General features: G+C 34.8%; 1 long non-coding RNA gene and 1 pseudogene across 2 annotated transcripts; both read left to right on the forward strand.

The window, feature by feature from the left end:
• The first annotated feature begins 1,803 nt into the window (after positions 1-1,803).
• Positions 1,804-3,256, forward strand: LOC105960589 (putative 12-oxophytodienoate reductase 11; annotated as a pseudogene). The gene is made up of 3 exons (XR_016034358.1): positions 1,804-2,060; positions 2,192-2,353; positions 2,573-3,256. The product of XR_016034358.1 is annotated as a putative 12-oxophytodienoate reductase 11 (transcript).
• A 5,446-nt stretch (positions 3,257-8,702) lies between these two features.
• On the forward strand, positions 8,703-10,730 carry LOC148772157 (uncharacterized). Its single transcript, XR_016034363.1, has 3 exons — positions 8,703-8,819; positions 9,365-9,439; positions 10,509-10,730. It is a non-coding gene; the product is annotated as an uncharacterized LOC148772157 (long non-coding RNA).
• The last annotated feature ends 355 nt before the right edge of the window (positions 10,731-11,085 follow it).

The raw sequence follows: 11,085 nt of genomic DNA on the forward strand, positions 1-11,085 counted from the left end.
GTCAGTCAATGTTGACATGTGTGGCTGCGTACAATATACATGTGCACATTAATTAATTTTAAGGTATTTTACAATTGTCGCTTCTATTAAAATATTTTATTTTAATTAATAATTACTCATTCACATAAAATAAAATAAAAAAGTTCTTACATATATATTAAGGTGTGTGGCTGCTATCACTTGTTGGTGGGGAGAAAATGATAAGAGTTTCATTTGACATCAGTGGCGGAGCCAGTATAGGGCTAAAGGGGCCATGTCCCCCAACATTTTTCAAAATTCTTATTAAATTATATAGAAATATATGAGGCGTTAGCATAGCCCCCTGTGTAATTTCTAATTGTTCCAAAAATCTATATGTTAAAAATAATTAACGAAAACCCTCCTATGTTGTGTTTTGCGACGCACACCGGTCCTTGCATCAAATTTGTCTGTTGACTTTTATGAAAAGACGAATTTAGAGAGAAAAATGAGATGGAATGTACTTTAAAAACCAATCATCTGAATCCTCTTTCTTCGCCGTCGAAGAGTTGCCAGAGTTTTGCCTTTAGTCATGGAGGAGCCACGACCGAAACTAAAGGGCTGATGACCCGTTGCCTGATAAAAAAATTTGCTAAAGAGTATCTGACGACTTAAAGGAGAAGAGGGATTTTCTGAAATTGAAGGGGGCTGAATTGAAAATTTTAAAAACTTCATTTTGAGGATGTTTTCCAAAATTTTAAATTAATGGGCATTTATTGCCTTTGACTAACTTTAATAGAGCGGTTCTTGCTAATTGTTTCAAAACATAAACTTTTGTGGCAATTAGAGATTACACAGAGATGGTTAGTACTAAAAGCTCATAAATATCTATAAAAACAATCATGTAATGTATAGCATCAATGGCCCCACTAGAGAAAAAAGAAATTCTTTTGCCCCCGAACTTGAAATCCTGGCTCGGTTAGTTTATCGTACAAAACTCGTGTGAGTGAACAATTCTACATATTTATTATCCTCTCTTTACAACATATTTACCATAGAACCAGGGTTATGGAAGTTCAAAATATTCCTCTGCTCACTCAATACAAAATGGGAGAGTTTGATCTCTCTCACAGGTTCTTCTTCTTTTTTGTTGCTGTTTTGTTTTCCCATTTTTTTTTTTTTATTGCTAACACTTATAGAGAGTTCTTTTAACAACTAAACTAAAACACAGGGGTATCGAATGCAAAAAAAAAAAAGTTCGACTTTATTAGATTTAAGCCCGGCACGTATCGAAGTTTGAACTTTTAAGATGCATCTTGTTGATTTAATAGCATCGCTTAAATAATACTTTCTTTTGGTCCCAACTGGGTAAAAACATATTAAACTATTAGTTCGCTAAATTAATAGAATTTTGTTAGTCTCGACTGTATTAATTTAAAGAGGTTTAGCTGTATTTCGTTGCCTAAAAATGAATAGTGAACCGGGGCCATTTTTTTATCCTAATATATGATATAAACTTAAAGTATATTTATGAAAGAACTTCGTTTTGGCTTGAAAGATACAAATGTGTTAAATCGTTATTTTTCAACTTCTTCGAGCATATCATCTTCGTTTTGGCTCTTAATCTTTCTTGCGACATTGTCGATCTTAAAAAAAATATCGATTTTAATTTAGAAAAAAAAGAGAGGAAAATTATATTGCAATTATTTTAACTTATTGGGGCCCTATTGAATTATTTTTAGAAAGATTGTAATTTTATATTTTCCAAAAAACAAAAAAAATCTATTGTACCAAAATCTTTTTGCACTCACACTAATCTTTTAAACCTCAAAAGGATGGTCTAGTTGCCGGGCTACTAACTAATATTGCAATTTGGATTTATAATGTATAGTATTATAGCAAGTGCACGCATATGTATCATTTAATATTTAATATCTCCAACAACATTAGTTACTACGGTCAAATTTACAGGTACCGAGATACACCTGGAATTCGGACAAGGGAGCAGGTAGAGGCATGCAAGCCAATTGTAGATGCAGTTCATGAAAAAGGTTCCACCTTTTTCTTGCAACTGTGGCATGTTGGCCGTGCCATTACTAATGGTATTACAAATTAAACACAATTCACTTTTTATTTTATTTTATTGCGAAAAAACCCCTTTTCGAAAAGCTTATTGTGTATACATACTTGCTTCTAACATGATGTTTTAACTTGGTTTTTATTTGGCCATCAGGTTTTCTACCCAATGGCCAAACTCCAATCTCATCAACTGCCAGGGGAATATCCCCTGGCGTTGATGGACAAGAGTGGGCCCCACCTAGGCGACCGACAAAGGATGAAATTCCTGGTGTTGTTAATGATTTCAGGATCGCTGCTCGTAATGCTATTGAAGCAGGTTTTGTTATGTGCTCTATTTTCAAATTATATGAGTTCGTTAACCTTTTAATTTGATTTATTTAGAGTCGACATTTGAAAAATCTTTAAAATTATATTGGTGCTCAAACATAATTTGACTGCTACGGTAAAATTTCTCTCCTTCCAGGCTTCCGCTATAAACAAATTTTATATTTTAATATCTTGTTTTTATTTTTCCCCCTTTTTTTTTTAATTGTAGGATTTGATGGAGTTGAATTACACGGAGCAAATGGCTACTTAATCGAACAATTCCTCAAGGATCAAGTAAATGATAGAACCGATGAATATGGCGGGTGCTAGGAAAATCGGTGCCGATTTGCACTGGAAATAGTGGAAGCGGTGGCCAATGAGATCGGCTCAAATAGGGTTGGGATTAGACTATCTCCATACGCGAAGTTATACGAGGCAATCGACTCGGATCCGGATGCACTAGGCCTTTACATGGCAAACGCACTTAATAAGTTCGACATTCGCTACCTACATGTTATCGAACCGAGAGTGTACGGTACGGTGGTGCTTCAAGGGCCGGAAGATGAAGTACCTCATAAGCTACTTCCCATGAGAAAGGCTTTCAAGAATACTTTTATCGCTGCTGGGGGATACGATAGGCGTAAGGGCAATTTAGCCATTTCTAAAAATTATGCGGATTTGATTGCGTATGGACGCTCGTTTTTGGCGAATCCGGATTTAGTGAGAAGGTTCGAAATTGATGCTCCTCTTAATAAGTACAATAGGAGTACATTTTACATTCCAGACCCTGTTGTTGGTTACACTGATTATCCATTTCTTGAAGAAGCTAATTAGGATTTAGGAGTAATTAATATATTTGTATGTACCCTTGATTTGTATTTACGAACTTCTTTCCTAAGTATTATTATGTTGACATGATGGTTTGGCTTTGTTAAACGGGGAAGTTGATGTTTGCCTGTTTTGTTTTTTTTTTTTTGTTTTTTTTTTTTGTTAAATAATGTTTTCTTTGTGTGTATAATGTTTGTGTTCGTGTGTGTTTTTGTGTGTATGTATGTTGGTATACAAGCAATGTGTGATAATTTATGTGTAGGGTTGATATGTGTAACACCCCGTAATTTATGCGAGAGTTTATTGTACTTTATAATGAGAATTGGGGGCTGATATGTTATTATGTGATAATTTTGGGGCATAAGCATAATAATAATTCTATAATTTAGTAAACTTGGTCATTAGGCAATTGAGGAACTTGGCTGAAATCATGGAAGTTAATTGAAGAAAAAGTCGAATTTAGGAATTTGGCGAGCTCATTGCAACCTTGGGGAAAGCAAAATCTGCTGTCGCACCTGTTTTCGGAGCCAAAATCGAAGGGTTTGGAGTGAGAATTTGGGAATAATTCCTTCACTAAACTCGTAGAGGACCGCGAGAACTATAAGTAAGTGTTAAATTGTGTCGAGTTGGAATACGTTTTATAGCTGATTAGAGGTCCGAATCAGGTGACAGTAAATCTGTAAAAACAGGGCAGTTTTGAGTATTCTTCTTACGGGGCCGTTTTTGCTATGCTGAGCTTATAATTTAGGTTGTTTGTCTTCTGAGAACTTGTAGATTACATTTTCAGGTTCAATTTGGTGTATTATTTGCACAACTTGAATAACTTTACAAATTGTTATGATTTTTCGAATAAACACTGCCAGCAAATGCATTTGTTTAAAAAAATCTGGCAGTTTCATGTACTCATATTCCGAGGCTGTTATTGATGTGTTAGGTTGATGATTTGGTCTCGGGGTCCAAAGTGAACCTGTAGATATAGATGTTAGCTTTAATATGATATATCGTTAAGGTTATTCGGATAAGTAAGGTGATCGTAACGATTGTTCGAATAAGCTGTGGCAGCAAGACATTCGTAAAATGTTTCAAGATATTGACTATGTGATATAGTGGAATAATACGGTTATATTAGCATTTTGAATATTGTTAAGTGATGAATATTGTTATAGGTGTCGAGCGTACTAAAGCTCTCATTCAAGACTTGAGCATGACTCAAGAGTAAGGTGTTTTTATAGCACTTGCATTGGACTTCAGGTGAGGATCCCTGTCCCTTATCTATTCTTTCTGGGAACAGAATATATGCCGAGCACTCGTATCGTTCGGTTTATTATTGTTATTACTCGTCGTTTAAATTCAGTATATATTTATTGTCGCCTATCTTGTGAACTAATTTGATTTCCGAGAATTGTGGATTCTTGAGCTATTGCAATCTTTGATCGATTCGAAATCCTTTTCCTGGAACTTAATAAGTTCTCATCTTGATTCGAGAATTATTTCAATAATTTCTCTTCTCGATTCCTTGACTACTCAATTAAGTTCATTTATCGACCTTGAATAATTCAACGAGTTTCAATCTGATTTTCTATCAATTTTGAGTCGTTTCACATCTTGACTCGTATACTAGTTGGAACCTTATGATTCATTAAATCATTTTGATTTGTTTCTCCGGTGGTTCAATAAACGTAAATCGTTCTTTTCCTGACTCTTGGACCATTTAGGATTATTGTGTTTATCCATTAAATCATTTCTTTCGTACCTACTGTGAATTGATGGATCGTTCACATCTTGTCTTTTCATTGATCCTTTGAAACCACCTGTCTTTCGAGCTATACAACTACGGATTCAATTTTAACCGTAGACTATTGTTGATTGAGATCAATCTTTATCAATTGTTATACGATCCTGAATTGTGGTCACTCTTATACTGAAACCGATCGTACCTTTCTTGACTTGTGATTTCGTGACCACAAATTATTATCACTTGTTATTGGAATCCCAAAACTATTGAACTATGATATTGATTCTTTCCAAAGTGGAATTCATTATTGGGATTCGAACTGTAAATTGAGATAGTCGGAAGCATATCCGATATCTCTATATTATTGATTCCTTTGGGGACGCCCTAAGGATAATTGACCAGTTGGGCCCGGGGCTGTTCGAAAAAGACTGCTGGGCGGTATTGGGCCGACGGTGGAAGGTCTCTTCGACAGTACCCATATTGGATCTAGACCATTGGCATAGTTGGAGGTTAACTATGCTGATGGATGGATCGGCATGCGCCCGTGCATGCCTATTGATCGATTAGCAGGGTCATTCCCTGATCGGTGTATAAGGTAGTAACGGCTAAGGGAGTCACAAGGCAGGTACAGGTACATGAACAAATTGTTACCATGGGAATCTCCATGGTCTTCTTATTTGATATCCAAAATTATTACCATGGGAATCTCCATGAAATTCTTATGTGATATCCAGAACTTTTACCGTGGGAATCTCATTCCCACGAAATTCATAATTGATATTCGGGAATTTCTCGTTGAAAATGTTCTCTACCTGTTCATATTGATTGTATTGCTTACTCCGATTGGATTGTTATGCTCTCATACTTTGACTTTGTACCTTATCAAATGATCCTTCTCTAGATGGTCCAATTCCAATATAATGTCCGACTTGTCAATTGTTTTCTTATTGTCCTTATGATTTTATTCCAATGTTTTTCCCTTGCAATCCTCACTAAGTCCACTTGGACTTACTACTCCTTTATTTTCCTTCTTATTCTCACTGGCAGGTGCTATAAGTGGACGATTGTGTTGACTGCACTTAGGAGTAAAGTTACTTGGAAGTTTTATAGAGTTTATTTGTATTCTAGTTCTATTCAAAGCTGATTGTTGTTCAAGATATATTTTTACGAGATTGTAGTTGTGCACTTTGGTCGCCCATTTGTATTTTATTTTAGTGATGATAACTTAAGTTGAAGTTGTTGTATTGATTAGTAGTCATTGTATTTATTTATTTAAAAAAAAAAAAGTTACTGTGTATTTCGGTAGTGGGCGTCACATCTTCAGCCTAAAATACCCTCCATAATATAATTCTTATCAATTCCATCCATAATGCTCTAACTTCCTTAATATTACACATTGACACCGGATTTAAACAAATATATCACATTAACCCCCAAAATAATAATTTTTTGAAAAAATATTTTTTTTTTCAGAAAATAATTTTTTTTTATGAATTCTTTTTTCCGGCCAAATTCCGGCGTTGACTTTTTTTTTTTTTTTTTAATTTTGTTTTTTCTTAGAAAAAAATATTTTAATTAATATTACTGTCTTGGCTGCTAAATTAATATTACTGTTTGAGACAATAATATTATTAATATTATATTTCCGAACAGTAATATTACTGTCTGAGACAGTAATTTAGCAGTTGAAACAGTAATATTAATCAAATTTTTTTTAAAGAAAAAACGATATTTCAAAAAAAAAAAGAGTTAATTAACAGTTAAATTAGTGTCCTCGACAGTTAAATAACTGCTGGAGACAGTAATTTAGCAACGAAGACAGTAATATTAATTAAAATATTTTTTAAAGAAAAAAAAGGTTAATTAACAGTTAAATTACTGTTTCCGACAGTTAAATAACTGCCGGAGACAGTAATTCAGCAACCAAGACAGTAATATTAATTAAAAAAAAATTAAGAAAAAAAAGGTCAATTAACAGTTAAATTACTGTCTCCGACAGTTAAATAACTGCTGGAGACAGTAATTTAGCAGCCAAGACTATTAATTAAAATATTTTTAAAAAAAAAAAAAGTCAATTAACAGTTAAATTACTGTCTCCGACAGTTAAATAACTGCTGGAGACAGTAATTTAGCAATCAAGACAGTTATATTAATTAAAATATTTTTTTAAGAAAAAAAAAAATTATATAAAAAAAAGTCAACGCGGTGGTTGACCTACCGGAAAAAAAATTCAGAAAAAAAAAAGTTTAAAAAAAAAAAAAAAGTCACCGCCAGAGACCGGCGGTCAACTGCGGCTGATCGGCGGTCTCCGGTGGTGGCGGGTCAAAATTGGGGTCAAGATTAAAATTATGGTTAAAATTGGTTAATTGGTGAAATTGGGCTAAATTGGGGTGTAAATCATGAAATTGGAGTTAAATTGAGTTTTAATGAATTGATTGTAATTTTGGTATATATATAATGATTTTCCTTATTTGCAAATAAGTTTGATTGAATTGGATTTATTTGAAAGACAAAAAAGTTGGATGTCGCTCTTTTAATTAAGTGCCCTTATCATGGACCTTTTGAGATTAACCCAATATAAAATTTGTTTATAGTGAAAGGAGACAAATTTTACTGTAGGAGTCAGATTATGTTTGAGTACCAATATAATTATAAGAATTTTCAAATGTCAACTCTAAATAAATCAAATTAGAAGCTTAACGAACTCGAATTATTTGAAAATAGAGCACATAACAAAACCTGCTTCAATAGCATTACGAGCAATGATCCTGAAATTATTAACAACACCAGGAATTTCATCCTTCGTCAGTTGTCTAGGTGGGGCCCACTCTTGTCCATCAACGCCAGGGGTTATTCCCCTGGCTGTTGATGGGACTGGAGTTTGGTTATTGGGTAGAAAACCGATGGCCAAATAAAAACCTAGTTGAGCATCGTTTTAGAAGCAAGTATATGTATACACAATAAGCTTTTCGAAAATGAGTTTTCTTGCAAATTAAAATAAAATAAAACTTGAATAATGTTTAATTTCTTATACCATTAGTAATGGCACGGCCAGAATGCCACAGTTGCAAGAAAAAGATGGAACCTTTTTCATGAACTGCATCTACAATTGGCTTCCATGCCTCTACTTGCTCCCTTGTCCAAATTCCATGTAACACCCCGTAAATGTGTAAGTTGTTTAAGTTTGAAGATAACATTTTTATTATAGAAAATTAGGATATTTGAATTTAGTTAGTTGATATATGTTAGATATGGGTTTTTCATATAACTTGAGGTTGATGGTAATTATCTACAATTATGTCCTCTTTTTGCAAATAAAATAAAATAGTTGTTCTATAAGCAAATATCAGGAAATTCAATCTACGTGGATTGGTTTCCTTCTCACTTTCTTTTTATGTTTATCTCATATTCACTTGTATCTCAACTTATTAAGTGAATATGTTTATCTCATATTCACTTTCTTTTTAACAGTTCTAGAAATAGCAATATTCATGGTATCTTCCTTTCTCCATGAAAACTCTCGGCCGACCACCCTTTAGAACCTTTGTTCTTCCGATGTTCAATTAGTAAATCTAGAAATCTCAAAATAGCAACATGTTCTATTTCCAGCAAATAGGGTCGTGGCCGGAATCCGGCGAATAATTCGAATTTCAGCGGTTAGGCCTTCAAAGAAATAATTGTTTGAGATTGAACCTCGTTAATAAGGATCCATCGTTAGAAAGATAATGAATTTGGCTCTCTATTGGCGGTGGTTCTCGATGGTTTGCACCGCCGGTGGTCGCCGGAGTTTGAAGAAAAGTCAGCCAGCCCGCTGGGATTTTGGGGAAATAAAATCTGCTGCCGCACCTGTTTTCGGATGCGAATTCGGAATCAGTTCCTTCAGGAAACTCGTAGAGGACATCGTAAACTATATGTAAGTGTTCAATTGTATCGAATTAGAGTATGTAATATGCATGTTTTAGAGGTCAGAATCCGATGACAGTAATCTGCCGGAAACAGGGCAGTTTTTGAGTATCTTCTTGCGGGACTGTTTTCGATATGTTGGGATCATAATTTGGGCTGTGTGTCTTCATGAAACTTGTAGATTAAGTTGTCAGGTTTCATTTGATGTATTATTTGGACAATTTGTTATGAGTTTTCAAACGGACTGTGACAGTAAACGAAATTATCCGACAATCTGGCAGGTTTGTGTGTTCATCTTTCGGGGTTGTTATGGACGGGTTATGTTGTTAATTTGGGATTAAGGTCTTTAGTAAACTTGTAGATACAGATGTTATCTTTAACTATATATATCGTTTAGGTCATTCAGATAAGTACGACGATCGCAGTGATTATTTGAATAAAGTGCCACGAGAAGCAATTCTTAGTATATGTTAAGAAATTGACTATGCCATATAGTGGATGGTAATATGGCTATATTACTGTTCAGAATCTTATTTAGTTCTAATATTTCCATAGGTGTTGAGCGTAGTAAAGCTCTCACTCAAGGTTTAAGCTTAAAGATGCACCTATAGAACTAGCATTGGACTCCAGGTGAGAAACTGACTCCTTATCAGACTTCTTTCCTGCGCTTAATATCTCCTTTGTTTGAACCAAATATATTCTCCATCTTGACCTTTGATGCATTGATTATATTTTTCTTGGAATATGATCCTTAATGTTCTGCGAGCTTATTCGTTTCTTTGCTCGAACTTGGAACCTTGATCCTGTTTCTTGAAATCTTGAACTTGTCAATTCTCTTGGTTGCTATGTTCACGGCTAATTCCTATACTTGATTCCTTGGCCTGAACATTTTCCTTGACTCGATATTGAACTATATTTATTCTCAAAATCTTGTCTTGAATGCTTTTCGAGAATAAATATTTTGTTGGCTCGAACGTGAATCTCATGTTTATTGAATTCATTGAGATCCTGCTAAACTCGTTCTTCGAACCTTACATGGAACTTATTGTTCTTCTTGAATTCCATATTCACGACAATTCTTTCATTGGCTTGAATTGAAATCTGAACATGTTCATTATTTTGAGACATGATATTCAATTATCATGATCGTGACTTATCTTGTGAACGATTGACTTGATTCATGAAATGAATGACTTGATATTCCTAAAAGGAATGATATTGATTCTTGAACCTACTGTCCCCACCCTTGAGGACGCTCTTGGGGGAGCTGGGCCCTAGGACCATTTCGGCAAGACGATCGGGCAGTATTGGGCTAACGATGACTGGTCTCCCGAATGGTACCTCCTGATGGTTCGGACTCACGTTTGTTTGGAGTTAAACGTTCCTGAGCCGGATCGGCACGTTCCGGTCGTGCCTCTTGCTTGTTTCCGACCGAGTGGCCACTCGGGACGGAGTGGAGGGACAAGGATGTGATATGATTTTATTTGTTGGGAGTTACAAGGTTGGAGACCCGACCAAATATTGAACTCAAGCCGTACATGTTACACTCTTGTACATGTTACACTTATGTTAATGAAATTCTTGTAAAGTCTCTCGTTATAGGTTCTATTCTGTTGATTCTCATCATACTCAGGGATCATATGTTTTTCACTAAGTCATTCGGACTTATTCGTTTATCCTTTCTGATATTAATGCGCAGGTAAAAGAAAGACTTATACCTAAATTTTCATACCAAGTGTTAAAGCTCGTGTATGCCTCCAATTAGCCTCGTCGAGAGGTACCTCTAATAATGTTCCGTATAGGATCCTTTGATCGAGAATTTTGTAATAGAGTAAGTAGTGTCGAAGTCGACTTGTAATAGAATCCCCTTTTGTAAACACGATGGTATAGATATTGGGGTTTAATATTTTGATTATCGAAATTTTGAGGATCATATTTGGGGTCATTGAATGTACTGCATGTTGAGTGGTGTTCCGCCACAAAGGTGCCTGCTACTCGGAGCGAGGCGCTACATTCCAGGTGTATCTCAAAGCCTATATAGTTCAATCGTAGTAATTAATATTGTTGGAGATATTAATATTAAATGATACATTTCAAATTTTACTACAAACTTAAATTTTTGGTTGAGCTGGTCATTCAATATGGCATCAGAGTAGACAAAATATGAAAGATATATAATGAGTTCGAATCTCATGTCTGCGCTTGATATGCATTATAAATCCAAATTATATATATTTCTCTAGAGGGGCCGTTGATGCTATTATACATGATTGTTT

The sequence above is a fragment of the Erythranthe guttata genome, chromosome 2 (genome assembly GCF_056151865.1).
Source record: "Erythranthe guttata isolate IM_541 chromosome 2, IM_541, whole genome shotgun sequence".
Lineage (NCBI taxonomy): Eukaryota > Viridiplantae > Streptophyta > Magnoliopsida > Lamiales > Phrymaceae > Erythranthe > Erythranthe guttata.